This window comes from Cornus florida, unplaced genomic scaffold, assembly GCF_030987335.1.
Source record: "Cornus florida cultivar Cherokee Brave unplaced genomic scaffold, ASM3098733v1 CherokeeBrave_3.0.0_Hap2_Chr02, whole genome shotgun sequence".
Classification (NCBI taxonomy): Eukaryota; Viridiplantae; Streptophyta; class Magnoliopsida; order Cornales; family Cornaceae; genus Cornus; species Cornus florida.
In genome coordinates, this window is record NW_026775572.1 from 50523572 (window position 1) to 50537472 (window position 13901).

The following is a 13901-nucleotide window of genomic DNA, read 5'->3' on the forward strand; positions in this document are numbered from 1 at the left end:
AGTATCCATCGGATGAGATGGGGTTTGGTCTCTTTTTTGGCGAGCAAATGCCTTAGAGCGGCATGGTCTGAAAAGACAATGACCTTGGATCCAAAAAGATAAGAACGGAATTTATCCAAGACGTACACTACAGCTAGCAATTCTTTTTCAGTGGTGGTGTAATTTAACTAAGCATCAGAGAGAGTCTTGCTAGCATAATAGATAGTATGTGGAAGCTTGTCCACACACTGGCCCAAAACTGCACCTAATGCATAATCGGATGTATCACACATGATCTCAAATGGAAAAGACTAATTAGGCGGTTTCATGATTGGGGTGGATAAGAGAAGAGTACGGAGCTTCTTGAAAGCTTCCAAACGACAAGAAGATTACACAAAGGCCGAGAGATTTTGCTAAAATCTTTGATGAAGCGACTATAGAAACTGGCGTGTCCAAGGAAGGAGCAGATTTAACGGACATAATTTGGAGGAGGAAGGTTAGAGATTAACTCCACTTTGGCTTTGTCAACCTCAATTCCCCTTTTTGAAATGACATGTCCCAAGACAATGCCCTCTTGGACCATGAAATGACTTTTTTCCCAACTTAGAATCAGATTTGTCTCCTTGTATCTTTGAAGCACAAGGGATAGATTATGGAGACACGAGTTAAAGGAGGATCCAAAGATGAAAAAATCGTCTATGAACACTTCCAAGAACTTTTCAACCATATCCGAAAATATGGACATCATACATCTTTGGAACATGGCCGTTGCATTGCATAGCCCAAAGGGCATGCGTCTATAAGCAAAGGTTCCAAAGGGACATGTGAATGCGGTCTTTTCTTGATCTTGAGGATCAATTACCACTTGGTTATAGCCGGAATAACCATCAAGGAAATAATAGTAGCTTTGGCCAGCTAACCGCTCTAGGATTTGATCAATGAATGGAAATGGGAAATGATCCTTCCTAGTGGTAGAATTTAGTTTTTGGTAGTCGATCCACACACGCCACCCGGTGGTGGTGCGTTGTGGCACGAGCTCTCCTGCTGAATTTTCAACAACAGTAAGGCCAGATTTCTTGGGAACAACTTGAGTGGGGCTTACCCACTTACTATCAAAGATGGGGTAGATGATTCCCACATCTAGCAATTTGATCACTTCTTTCATGACCACTTCCTTCATGTTAGGATTCAACCGGCGCTGCACCTCTCTAGAAGGTTTAGCGTCCTCCTCCATATGGATGCGATGCATATAAATAGAAGGGTCGATTCCTTTCAAATCAGCCACTGCCCAGCCAATAGCTTCTCTGTGCTCTTGTAACACCGCTAAAAGACTATTTTCTTGGTCCTTTAAAAGGTCCGATGCAATAATGACTGGAAGAGTTTGACTTGCACCAAGAAACACATACTTAAGGTGGGCCGGGAGCGGCTTTAGCTCAAGTTATGGCAGAGATTTCAAGGAAGGGACCGGAGGAGTAGTGGAAAGCTGAGAAAGTGGTTCTTTTGGCACCTTCCAAGGAGGAAAGTCCATGATAGCACCAATGTCAAGAAAAGAGGTTACTTCTTAGATGGATTGGTCAATATCAAAGTTTGAGAAGTCAAAGTGAGACATACAAGTTCCAAAGGATCTTTGCTTAGAATGAAGGGGAGAGATTCTTTGACCACTTCATCTACCACATCAATGAGGAAACAATCACCCTCTTCAGAAGGATGTTGCGTTACATGGAAAATGTGGAGTTTGACTTGCATATTTCCAAAGGCGATATTAATCACCCTGGTTTGGCAATTAATTGAAGCGTTAGCCGTAACTAAGAAAGGCTAACCGAGGATCACGGGAATATGCTTCTTTGGGTTATGGACCGATCCTGTGTCAAGAACCACAAAGTCTATTGGGAAGTAGAATTTGTCCACTTTAACTATAACATCTTCAAGAATGACTCGTGGGTGCTTGACCGATCTGTCGGAAAGCTGCAAGACCACGGAGGTTGGCTTTAGATCTCCCAACCCAAGCTGTAAGTAAACTGAATATGGAATTAAATTTACACTAGCTTCTAAGTCAATGAAGGCCCTCTCTATCTTGTTGTCTATAATGACACACGAGATAGTTGGGGCGCCCAGATCCTTATACTTTGGAGGAGCACTGTGTTGAATGATTGCACTCACATTCTCAGTTAATCTTACCTTCTTTGGCAAATGATTTTTGGAAGTGCGCTTTTGAGTGCACAAATCCTTGAGAAAATTTGCATAAGGAGGGATTTGCTTAATAACATCTAAGAGAGGCAAATCTAAAAACAAAGTATGCATAAAAGAGAAATAAAGTATAGTGCATTACATCCAGTGTCTAGGCCAACAGACTGGCCGCAAGTATATAACAGTAGCAAAAATATGGCAGATATCATAGATATATAATAGGAGAAGAAGATATGGAAATATGAAGTGGAGAAGGAAGGACGGGCAGGGCGTGCTCCGCGGATGTCTCTGGATAGATCTCGCAATGCGGCTATGACATCCGTACGTAGTGAAGCAATATATGCCCGAATGGAAACCATGCCATCCTCCAGAGTCTGAAGATACTCTCCAAAGCTGGGTATCTGAACTGAAGCCTCAGGTGCTGCTGGATCGGGAGAATGATGATCTTGAGCCTGCTCCTCATCATGAACGGGTGACCCAACTGGAGAGTGATGCTCTGGGTCCTCTACGGGCTGCTCTAAATCAATGTCTATATGCATGGCAGCCGGATCAACTGGTATATCGTCCGTCGCTTGCTCTACTGCTACTGCAGCTACTGCCTGCTCCATCTCCTCTATCTCAAGCTCCTCAGCTGCCTCTGCAGCATCCTCTTGTAGACTCTTGATAAGAGCCTTGTAGCTCTTATCCCAGTCCTTCTTCTTGAACGAGCAGGCCTCAGCCTCAGTATGCTCCCGGTGCTGCAAAGGATAGCGCTGGTCCCGCAATATCTGTGTAATGAGATGGCCAAATGGGAGATACTTAGCTCGTTTGGACTTAGCCTTGCTTATGTGATCAACATATAACTTCAACATAACGCTCTAGATGAGTGCAGGAATGGATAGCCAATGCCCTATATAAAAGGCGTACAGAGCTGTAAGATAGTCACCGCGCCTCTGTATCTTGTGGCCGGCAATGAAAACATTTTGGAATAGCACCGAATCAAAGAACCAAAGGTCGTCTGGCAGATAAGTGCGCGTGGCAAAAGTCTCGCCAGCTGCATAGTGACCTGTGAGTGCCACTGCCATGTCGATATAGGAAGGCCTCCATAGAGTAGGATATGTAGCCTCGAGATCAGGAGGGTAGACATGTGGACATCGGCAAGATATTAATAGAGTGTCCACAGTGATATTGATAGGGTGGCTGTTAATGGTAGTTTGCAGCTCCCTCAGGTTACTCGGGGCAGGTCAGAGGTTCGGGAAGAATATCCGGACAAACCTCAGGTACACTGGATATGTAACAGGGGCTAATATGGCTAAAATGCCCCTCCGGTCTATGTCATCATATGCTGCTCTGGTAAGAACAAACCCGGAGAAGAAGTCTATATCGAAGATCAACTCATGCGCCACCTAAAGGCATGAGTATCTCGGCAATAGCCTGTCTAAGTCCTGGGTTGGCTGAGCTAGTGGTGGTGATAGAGATGGTATATGCTCAGCCTCAGCATCAGCCTGTGAAGAAGATGCCTCAACCGAAGACTGTAGTCTACTGTCAGCAAATGGAAACTGGGGTGGAGTAGGCTCTGCTTGCTCCTCCTGAATATGAGAGGGCTCTAGCTCAAGAATGGGGTCCTGGACGTGAGATAGACCTGCTTGGTCATCTAATCTCCGCCAAGTTCTACGATGATAATGTCCACGTGCAACAGTCTTGACCCTAGCAATGGCCTGTAAAATATAAGGAAACTCAAAAAGGAAGTCAGTGCCAGTGTAAAAAATTAAAGCATAGTTTATAGAATCATGTATGTCAAATAAGATAGACAAAACAGATAAAAAACATAAATCTATGCAAGTGACAAGAAATAAGTGACATGAGGCGAAGCATGCTAGACAGTATAAGTATGGAATGCACCCAATGTGGAAAATACAGGCATTGGGCATGTATGAGATAACATGAAACACAAGAGATGGTGTGTGAAGTGTGTGATGCAATTCTGTGAAGTTCGATCGATCACAAAAATGTGAGATGGATGTAAGTTTGATCGATCTCAAATAAGTGATATCGATCTATTACAAATCAATCTGAGAAAAAGTTCGATCGATCGAACTGTGAGGTGAAATTCGAAAAGTCATAGATCTGTGACGTGGATGGCACGGGGGCCTCCCGACCAAGTTCGTGGGTTCCTCTACACAACAAATCAACAAATTTGGTCACTTTCCTCGGCCTGTGAACTCCAAAATCAAAAATTAAAATAAAAAATATATAAAGTGATATATATGCATATATATACACATATATACGTAGCTTCAAAGCTTCAAAAATGGCAAGAACATCATCATAACATCTTAGATCTAACATGGAAAGTATTGATGCATGAAGATAAAGCTTGAACCAAAAGAGGGATCTCTGATCTTACCTAAACCGAGAGAGAAGGGGATCGAATGAGAGGGAGCTGAAATCTGAGATCCGAGATGAGGGAGAGAGATTCGTGCACGATAGACTCGCCGGAGCACTCGCCGGAGATGGAAGGGAAGGTTGCAGCGGCGAGGGGAATCTAGGGCTTTTTTGGATCGATCTTTGAATCGATCTGAAATAACCCTTGGTCTCTATTTTTAAAAACATTCCCTCTTTAGTTCGATCGATCGAACTGAAATCTTAGATCGATCGAACTAGTATCAATCTCTCTTCACTAAAAGACAAAATTGTTTTTGAAGCTTTTAAATTTTTGAAAATTAAAAATCAAAAATTTAAAATGAAAAATATTTTTTTGGATTTTTGAAAAATAATAGACAAAAATAAAATAAATACAAGAAATAAAAGTATTTTTTGAAAACTTTGAAAAACCCCTTTTTTTAAATTTTTTTTTTAATTCAGAATAAGATATTTTTTTAATTAAATTCAAAACAAAAGTCAAACTTAAAGTCAAAACGGTAAATCAAATAACACAGATCGATCTCTCCAAGATCGATCTCAGAAGAACTCCGATCGATCGAACATGCAAAAACTTGCAAACATGTTCGAACGATGGGATATAGAGGTCTTTGGATGTAGGTTGGATGCAAGTTCAAAATTTTTCTAAGTGTTGAGACTGCAGATCGATCCAAGATGAAGTTGGATCGTTCGAAGAACTAAAGATCGATCTAGGAACAAGTTCGAACGATGGGACAGAGAGCTGAAATATGCAGGTTTTCTTCGAACGATTAGACAGTGAGGTAATTGGATGCAGGTATGGAGTTCGATCGATCGAACCTCCTTGGAGATCGATCGAACTGATGCAAAATGTTCATTTTCAACATGAAAGTGTATGCAATCCTAATCACAGTTCCCAGCAATGTATATGAACCTAAAGCAAATATCTAGACTTCGCAAGAAATGAAATTTAAAATAGAAATGAGGGAGGAATAGGGTTGTGACACCCTACGAAATGCACTAGTCTTTAACATCTCTAGCAAGACGTTGGGCTTTTTTAGCCCGGATCAAACATCTTGTAGTGCATCCCCTCCTTAATGGGGTGATAAGTACCTTGAATTCCACCCAACAAATAGTTCCTTAGAGAACTTGTTGGATTAGGCTCAAAGGAACTTGTTGGTCCTTTTTCAATGTGATCTTCGGGCTTCCATGCCCTTTCAAAACAAGATTTTGAAATAACTTTCTTGGAATTCAGGGTTAAAGATAACCCTTTTGAAATTTTGGTTTCAAGCAAACACTCTATTCCTTTACATTTATGGTCATGATATTTCTCTACAACATTCACTTCTTCATGCTTGTCAAATGAATTCGGGGTTGGATTAAAGATATTCAACTTCACCTTTATGTGGCCAAACGAGATCTTCATTATCCCCATCCTACAATTAATGTTGGCATTCGCGGTTGCCAAGAAAGGATGGCCAAGGATAACGAGAATTTGGCTCTTAAGATTCGGGACCGGTTCTGTGTCAATGACAACGAAATCAACGGGGAAGAAAAATTTATCAATTTTGATCAATACGTCCTCAATGATACCTCTAGGCTTTTTGATGGATCGGTCGGCAAGTTGCAAAACCACCGACGTCGGTAAGTTGCAAAACCACCGACGTCGGTTTTAAGTCTCCCAAGCCTAATTTGACATACACCGAGTATGGAAGAAGGTTAACAGTTGCTCCTAAGTCTAACAGAGCCCGATTAATGACATGGTCACCAATGACACAAGATGTAGTAGGTGAACCGGGTTCTTTGAACTTTGGAAGAGTGTTATGTTGCAAAATAGAGCTCACTTGCTCAGTCAAGACCACTTTTCTAGGTGCTTAGCTTTTGTTCTTCCTCTTTTGGGTGCATAAGTCTTTTAAAAACATAGAATAAGCCAGAATTTGCTTAATTGCATCTAAAAGTGGAAGATTGACTTTCACTTGCCTAAACACATCAATAATTTCATTTGTTTTAGCCTTTTGCTTGTCAATTGAAATGGATCCTTTTAAGGCATCCGGAAATGGAGCTCTTGGCTCAAAAACTTTTTCAGAATTTTTCCTTGAAGTCTCTTCAACACAAGAAGTTTTGAAATCATTTTGCAAATTTTTCTTTTCAAGATCACTTTTCAAATCATTTTTCAACACATTCTCATTTGAATGATCATGCATATGCAATGAATGAGGAATAGGATGTGAAAAGGGACGGGTGTTAACTTATAGTTGCACCGGTTCACTCTCTTCATTAGACACACCTACTTGGTTGTCAATGATTCTCCCACTTCTCAAGGTTGTCACCACATTGACATGCTCAATTGTGTGACCTTCCGATGAGGAATAAATCTCCACAACGCATTGTTGCTTTGGTAGGGCATTCAAAGACATTTTCCCTTTCTCTCTAGCATTTAAAGTACTAGTTATTTGCCTTACTTGGGTTTCTAGCTTAGAAATGGATTGAGAATGAGAATGAAACAATTGAGTGTTCGCCTCTAGAGTGCCTAGAGCGGTCAAAACTTTCTCTTCAAAAGCAAGACTCTTAGAATTTCCTTGAGAATATGATGGTTGATTAGGAAAATGAGAATTAGAAAATTGATTTCCTTGTGATTGATATAGTCTATATCCTTGGGAACCTTGGCTTTGCATCAAAGGCGGAATGTACTTTCCTTGAAAACTACCTTGGGAAGGGTTTGAGCCTTCCCCTTGGTTTCTCCAAGAGAAATTCGGGTGATTTCTCCAACTAGAATTATAGTGATTGCTATAAGGATTGTTCCTTTGATTAAAAAAAGCTGTATTGACTTGTTTATAATGCTCACTTTGCACATGTCCATGGGGACAATTGGAAGTAGAATGTAAAACACTTGAACAAGTCATACATGATTCATTAGATGTATGCTAGGAATGGTTAGGGATGGAAGATACTTGATTTGCCGAGTTTTGGTTGATCAAGAATTGATCAAACCTTTGAGATAAGGATTTCATCTCGGCGGCTATTTCATTGGAATGGTCAACTTGATGTAAGCCAGCACTTTTCCTTCCACTTGAATTCCTATAATTCTTAGAAGATAAAGTTCGAGGCAAAGAATTTTCACTCATGCTCTCATAAAGAAGCCACACGTCATCCTTATGCCTATCAATATAAGAGCCACCTATGGAAGCATCAACCAAGCCCTTATAATTATCGAATAAACTCTTAAAGAAATATTGAACTAATTGCCATTTGGGCATGTCATGATGTGGACACTTCCTAAGCAATTCATTGAATCTTTCCCATGCCTCATGGAACGTTTCCCCATCCCCGTGTGAAAACTCTCGAATTGAGGTTCTCATGGCATTGGTCTTAGAAACCGGATAGTACTTTTTCAAGAACTCTTGTTGCATTTCTGCCCAAAAAGTTATTGAAAAAGGCTTAAGATTGTTAAACCAATATTTTGCCTTGTCTTTAAGGGTGAATGGAAAAATTTTAAGCCTTAAGACCTCTTCCGGCATGTCCATGTATCTCACGGTGGAACATACTTCAAGAAACTCATCTAAATGCTTGTAAGGTTCTTCACTTGGAAGTCCATGATAATTATGAAGCATTTGAATGGTTTATGGTTTGATTTCATAGTGGTGTGCTCTAAATGGTGGGAATTGAATGCATGTGGGTGCATTATATTCATTAGGTACATAGTGATCTCTTAAAGCAAGGGGAGGATTAGCAATTGGAAGTGTAACATAGGCACCTTGATTGCCTTGGATGATGGGAGGTTGTGGAGCATACATTGGCCTAGGCATTCCCAATGGAACTTGGCCTTGTTGTTGTGGTGGGTGAATGAATGGCCTCAGCATACCTAATGGTACTTGCATGTTATCATGATGCACATGGGGTGGAAGATACCTTGTTGGTCTATGTGACCAAGGTCCTCCACATGGTCCTCATTATGTACTTCCATTGATAAAATGGATTGACTAGAACTTCTTCTTCCCCTAGGGTTTCGAACAACCGATTCAAGCTTAAAATTGAGAGGGACAAGAATAGGTTTCAATGATCTACGACCATGCATGCACAACAAAACACAACAAGCAACAAACAATCAACAATCACTTTACCTTCGCAACAAATCAATTATCAAACTTCCTCCACATACAATGATCCCATACTCCCATGCTATCAACAATATGCAAAGAATAATAAAATTGCCTCCACGCGGGCTCACGATTTATCCAAGAATTAAAATACAAGCCTCCACGCGGGCCGACGATTTAACTAGAGATTGAGTTAAGAAAGAGCTCACAAAGGGTCCTTTAGCACTTCAATTCAATTTTCAATTTTAGCCTTGCAAATTTTTTAGATTTTAGCTTCTTCCTTGCTTTTCCTTAGCTCCTTGCTTAAAATGCTCTTTTGCTCACCTTCTAACTCAATGCATCTAGTTAAACAAGAACCAACATAATAAGTAAACAAAATGAAAATGAAAATAAAGTAAAGACACGATCAAAAGAGTACTAATTCCTAATTGATTTCACAAATACGACGTTGCCTTCAATCAATCCCCGGCAACGGCGCCAAAAACTTGGTGGTGGTTAAAGCCGTCATCGCACCCCAAAGCTTGCAAAGTGATGGACTAAAATGAGTGTGGTCAAGTTTTACATTTATAATTTGCCACTACTACCTTTCACTAAAAAAATAGTTAGAACGAGTAAGGATCGTCCCAAGGGATTGGTGGGCCGTATTAGGTTGTGGAATTGAGATTAGGGTTAGTAGGTCGAGTGATCAAAAGATTAGTTGGTGATTGAATTATACTAAGATGTAATTTAAACTAAAGTAAACAATTAAATACAATGGAGAGAAAATAAGAGAGAGAGATATTGGGATTTAGAGATCACCTCTAAGCATAGCTTTTCTACACCCTTAATGAATGATTAATGAGGGGAAAAACATGTATTGCAACAATAGTGTGTGTGTGTGGTTGTTTCAATAAGCATGGATGACTAATTAAGTATATATTGTCTAAGCAACATAGTGGATAGCACAATATATCAAACTAAGCCTTTAATCATTTCTTTAAGCTCACAATCCAAACACATCACAAGTTAGAGACATATACTACTTGTTTTCACAAGTATGGAACATCAAACAACAAGCATGGATTGTCCTCCCATTTAACATCTAAACTATAACTACACTACAATTAAGCTAATGACATGAAATTAAACTAATTAAACTAAGGGAGAGGCATAATCCATCAAGAAATGAGTATAAACCATCAAATAAACCACAAGAGCATTCTATTAAGCACTATGTCTTGACAATCTCTAGATCTATAGCATTAATACACATAGACATGCATCAACAACACAAGAAATAGAGACAATCACATGAACATCTATTCTAGTATACATAGACATATGGATAGAATGAAATGATCAATTGGAAGCATTAAACCACACAAATCATTGAATAAACAAGATCTATGTATATAAAAATGTCAAAACATATATCACAATACAAATCCCCTAAAAAATACATAAATCAAGATGTAGGAAGCATGCTTAGGGCTAACTCTAGCCCCAAGAGGATGTCTAGGCACTCATGGATTATGTCCTCCAATCCTCAAGGGCTAACTCCATGGTAGAAATTGCTCCCCTTCTTGGTTGATGGAAGAACTCCAAGCTTGTGTCTCTAGTTTCCTCTCCTCTTTTCTTCCTCACTAAGAATATATCAATTGTGTCCAAAGTCTATCTATCTATGTATATCAAGAATGGCTCATATTCCTTATATAGGTAGGTTAAAATGTCACCCCCAATGACCTGGGCTTGTACACCAATATTCCTCCCAATGATTGGATATGAGACAACTTTTAATGAGCTGGAAATTGAATTTTCTCACACTTAGGGAAGTTCGATCGATCAAACTTGCGGCGAAATCGATCGAACATGGCTGAGATCTATCAAACTTTGGCTAGATCAATCCTCTATGGCGGCACCTTTTTAGATAAAGACAAATCTGAGATATTTCGGGGAATGAGACAAAAGTGGTAGGTAGGGTGGTACAACAGGATAAGATGGAATCTTTTCGATCGATCTGAGAATTGTTGGATCGATCAAACTTTGTGGGATCTTTGGATAAGGACAAAATAGCTTGGATCCATCTTGAAATGTCTAGATCGATGAACTTTCGATCAATCTAAATATACTTGTGATCGATCGAACCTGCTGAATTCCATACTTTGCTTCAAACTACTTCCACTTTACTCCTTTCTTTAATTCATCTCAAAATTGCTTCAATTATGCTCTTATTTAGCTGGGTTAGCTTATTTTGGGGATAATCACCTAAAAAGGGCAATAACACGAAATTAGTCTAAAACAGGGAAAGTAAGATAGATAAAGGTCCTAGAATACCTAAGCTTAAGGGGTTTAAATGTGCACTTTTCAGCGCTCATCAAAGTAGGAATAGAATGTGAAACGGAACGGGTGTCAACTTTTGGTTGCACCGGTTCACTCTCTTCATTGGACATACTCATTTGGTTGTCCACAATGCTCTCACTTCTCAAGGTTGTCACCTCATTGACATGTTCGATTGTGTGACCTTCCGATGAAGAATAAGTCTCCACAACACATTGTTGCTTTGGTGGTGCATTCAAAAGCATCTTCCCTTTCTCTCTAGCATTCAAAGTACTAGCTATTTGCCCGACTTGGGTTTCTAGCTTAGCAATGGATTGGGAATGGGAATAAAGCAATTAAGTGTTCGCCTCTAGAGTACCTAGAGTGGTCAACACTTTCTCCTCAAAAGCGAGACTCCTAGAATTTCCTTTGGAATACGAAGATTGGTTAAGGAAATGAGAATTAGAGAATTAATTTCCATGTGATGATTGAAAAGAAGATCTAAAACCTTGGGAACCTTGGCTTTGCATTGGAGGTGGAATATACTTGTTTTAAAAACCATCTTGAGAAGGGTTTGAGCCTTCCCCTTGGCTTTTCGAAAACAAGTTTGGATGGTTCCTCCAACTTGAATTGTAATAAGTGTCATAGGGATTATTCCCTTGGTTGACAAATGTAGCATTGACTTGCTCATGGTTTTCACTTGGTACATGTCCATGGGGACAATTGGAAGTAGAATGTAAAACACTTGAACAAGTCATACAAGATTCATTAGATGCACGATGAGAATGGTTAGGGGAGGAAGACATTTGATTCACCGAAGTTTGGTTAATCAAAAATTGATCAAACCTTTGAGACAAAGATCTCATCTCGGCGGCTATGTGGTGGTTATCGCACCCCGACCCAAAGTTTGTGCACTAAAAGATAGTGGTGTAGAGCTATGATAAATGTGGCTAAGTTTTATATTTAGAAATTGCCACTACTACCTTTCACTAAAAATATAGTTAGGGCAAGTAGGGATCGTCGCAAGGGATTGGTGGGTCGTATTAGATTGTGGAATTGAGATTAGGGTTAGTAGGTCGAGTGATCAAAAGATTGGTTAGTGGTTGAATTATACTAAGATGCAATTTAAACTAAAGTATGTAATTAAATGTAATGGAGAGAAAATAAGAGAGTGATCTTGGGGTTTAGAGATCACCACTAAGCATAGCTTTTCTACACCCTTAATGAATGATTAATGAGGGGAAAAACATGTATTGCAACATAGTGTATGTGTGTGTGGTTGTTTCAACGAGCATGGATGACAAATTAAGCATATATTGTCTAAGCAACATGGTCGATAGCACAATATATCAAACTAAGCCATTAATCCTTTCTTTAAGTTCACAATCCAAACACATCATAAGGTTAGAGATATATGTTACTTGCTTTCATAAGTATGGAACATCAAACAACAAGCATGGATTGTCCTCCCATTTAACATCTAAACTACAACTACACTACAATTAAGCTAATGACATGAAATTAAACTAATTAAACTAAGGGAGAGGCAGAATCCATCAAGAAATGAGTATAAACCATCAAACAAAGCACAAGAACATTCCATTAAGCACTATGTCTTGACAATCTTTAGATCTATAGCATTAATACACATAGACATGCATCAATAACATAAGAAATAGAGATAAACACATGAACATCTATGCTAGCATACATAGACATATGGATAGAATGAAATGATCAATTAGAAGCATTAAACCACACAAATCATTGAATAAACAAGATCTATATATATAAAAGTGTCAAAACATGTATCATAATACAAATCCCCTCAAATATACATAAATCAAGATATAGAAAGCATGTTTAGGGCTAACTCTAGCCCCAAGATGATGTTTAGCCACTCATGGATGGTGTTCTCCAACCCTCAAGGGCTAACTCCATAGTAGAGATTGCTCCTCTTCTTGGTTGATGGAAAAACACCAAGCTTGTGTCTCTAGCCTCCTCATTTCGTTTCTTCCTCCCTTAAGAATATGGAAATTGTGTCTCTATCTACTCTCAAGTATATCTCTCAAAAAGTGGCTCATATTCTTTATATAGGTAGGTCAAATATCACCCCAAATGAGCTGGGCTCGTACACCAATATTCCTTTCAATGATTGGATATTAGACAACTTTTAATGAGCTGGAAATTGGATTTTCTCGTGATTTGGGAAGTTCGATCAATCGAACTTGTGGTGAGATCGATCAAACATGGCTGAGATCTATCGAATTGAAGCTAGATCGATCCTCTATAGCGGCGCCTTTTTGGATAAAAACAAATTTGAGATATTTTAAACTTTGTGGGATCTTTAGATAAGGACAAGAGAGCTTGTATCCATCTTGGGATGCTGAGATCAATGAACTTTTGATCGATCGAACATGCTGAATTTCCACCACTTGCTTCATTTTGCTCCTTTCTTTGATTCATCTTAAGATTGCTTCAATTATGCTCTTATTTAGCTGAGTTAGCTTATTTTAGGGATAAATACCTGAAAATGAAAATAATACAAAATAAATCTAAAGCGGGAAAATAAGATAGATAAAGGTCCTAGAATACCTAAGCTTAAGGGGTTTAAATGCGCACTTTTCAGCGCTCATCACTATGTCATTGGAATTGTCAACTTGATATAAGCCAACATTCTTCCTTCCACCTAGATTTCTACCATTTTTAGAGGACAAAGATCTATACATTGAATTCTCACTCATACTTTCATACAATTGCCACACATCATCCTCATGCTTATCAAGATAAGAACCACCCATAGATGCATCAACCATACCCTTGTGACTTTTCGGTAAACTTTCAAAGAAATATTGAACTAGTTGCCACTTAGGTGTGTCATGATGTGGGCACTTCCTAAGCAAGTCATTAAATCTTTACCATGCCTCATGAAACATTTCCCCATCCCCTTGAGAAAATTCACGA

The 13901-nt window shown here is 39.2% G+C and overlaps 1 pseudogene; it reads left to right on the forward strand.

Annotated features, from left to right (window-relative positions):
• The first annotated feature begins 7800 nt into the window (after nucleotides 1-7800).
• Nucleotides 7801-7899, forward strand: LOC132297818 (small nucleolar RNA R71; annotated as a pseudogene).
• Nucleotides 7900-13901: the final 6002 nt, after the last annotated feature.